Below are 2498 nucleotides of genomic sequence, written 5' to 3' on the forward strand. Positions count from 1 at the left end.
TACGACAGCGGAAATCACGCGACGCTGGGAGCATGAGCGCTGGAGTTTCTAGAAGTTTCTGGAGTTTCTTATCGAGGAACCCCGCGAATGTCCGAGTGTTTGCCAGGCGCCCTCTTTTTTAGTATATAAGCCCGGCAAATAAAGCCAGCGGGATATAGATATGCAGATTGAAGAGATAGATAATTGAGTCAAGTGAACAGTAGGCACCGTAAGAGATTTATAGCGTGTGTTATAACAGTAGTTAAGTTTAAAGTGACTGTGGAAATTCTGTGTATTACTAAAAAGTTGTATCAAGAAAGAATAAATTAGTTTTAATTAAGAAAGAACTTGTATCGCTGAAGTTCCTCGGAAAGAATTTATACCGGAAATTAACAAACGAGCAGATAGGCAACAATATATTGTAAAATTGTTGAATGTTGACTGAAGTAGAAAAAAAGCTTTAGCGTTAAAACTCGTATACTTAAGAATGCTTACATAAGTGATCGAAACGTCGCACTTGTTTTAAAAATATATTGTTCTTTAATGTAAAATGTGAAACTTGTAATAAAAAATATGATGGAATGTTCGTTAAAACGTATAGAAGACGTGTGTTTACTAATATTGTTCAAATAAAACATAAGAATGAAAGTACGGTTTTAAATTCCGAAACATTAAAAATTAACAGACCTAAAATATGTCAACAACAAAAAATCACGCAAATTGTAGATTTCTTCCCCCTATTCCTCTTAATTTGTCCATTTTTGGATTCAAAATCCGAGGTGTATAAAAACAGCATATCAGATCTGTCCCTCTCAAGTCACTTAGTACCATACATCATTTGGCTGAGCGATGAGAGACAACTTTCTCTGAAAAGCTATTTATGTACGTGTTATAATACTTTAAAAGTTATTGTTTAAATGCCGAAAGTTATCGAAGCAAAAAAAAAAATATTAGAAACTGATAGGCCTAAAATTTGTCATAAAAATTACGTAAACTGCATATTTTTTTTCACATTCCTCTTAGATTATACGTGATTTTTGTCATAAATTCTGTGTTTGTTGATTATAAAGAGAAGTCAAATATTCGTATAAACCACTGTAAAATGGAAAGGCTTTCTCTAATAAAGAGATCGTAACATATTGTCTCAAAGTCGAAAATTTTCAAGTTTGCAAGGAGGATGGGGTGGTTGTTATTCTCACCTTGTAGTCGAGTGCAAAATTTGTGTGGATTTGTTAGCTTATATCCGCCTCCAGCCGAAATTCCCATGTTGTTATGTACGTATATTTGAATGTGTATAGGTTTTCCTAATTCCAAGAACCTATGAAATCAGTTACACTATAACTGCTATATTCAGAGCCGACGAGGCCTTTCGCTGAATATTAGGTCTCATCAGGCCGGTTGGAATATGACAGACAGTAATGGTTGAGGTGCTATTTATATCATCAGTTCCATGAACCACAGCTGTTATAGAATAAACTAGATTAAGCAAATGGATTGTGATTATTATAAATGCATGCCATTTATAACTCAGAGTTAGTGTGAAATCAAGACATATTGATTTGATTACTGTTATTATTATGTTATTATACATTATTCTTATTCTTGAAAATTCCTAACTTACTAGATTATGAATGTAGTGTTTCAAAATGTTACAGATCTAATACTAAAATCTTATGACAAACATAAGTGTAAAACATTCTGCCACAAATTAAGCTACTTTTGGTATTTAAGTCAATATTTAGAATTGAAAACTTGTTTGAAACCAACACACTTTTACTCATCCCTATACACCCGTGGGTTGTAAATAAATACACTTATGGTAGCTGAAAAACTAATTATATTGGTAAAACTACGTCATGTTAAAATAAGAATTTCAGTTAGAAGCAGATATAAGTTGACTAATCCACCTGTGTATAAGATTACATAGTGACAACCACCCCCAACCTCATTGAAAAATGCAGAACTATCGACACCTGATCAACATATAAGGAAATCTTTATAAAGAAAATCACTCCATTTTCAGTTATCATCCAACACTAGGTAATAACATCAACTCGTCCCTTTTGTCATTAATCTAATAATTTTACAGTTTAATAATATTATTATCAAAGATGTAGTATTTTATACACATATTGTATTCTTTACTTATAATCTTTTCTCACAAATTAATAAGCATTTGTCTATTGCATGTATAGTCTTGTGAAAAATGTTTTTATATTCTGTAAAAAATATGATCATTATTATCAAGATGGAATACAAATACACTTAACACTGTCAAACAGAGAAATGCACGCTACATTAAACATCTACATATGTAATTTGTATAATAAGACAGGTTCTAGGGACATCATGAACGATTTATTAGAAAACAAATAATTTTATCAAACACGTGTAGAAAGATGTGTAGTTTAGTATTTCACCTATCACAACAAAACCTTACCAAACGATATATAATGACATAATATAACCTCAAATTAGTATAAATAGCATCTGTTAACTTATATCAGTTGATATTAAAC

The sequence above is a fragment of the Limulus polyphemus genome, unplaced genomic scaffold (genome assembly GCF_000517525.1).
Source record: "Limulus polyphemus unplaced genomic scaffold, Limulus_polyphemus-2.1.2 Scaffold4579, whole genome shotgun sequence".
NCBI classification, from domain to species: Eukaryota; Metazoa; Arthropoda; class Merostomata; order Xiphosura; family Limulidae; genus Limulus; species Limulus polyphemus.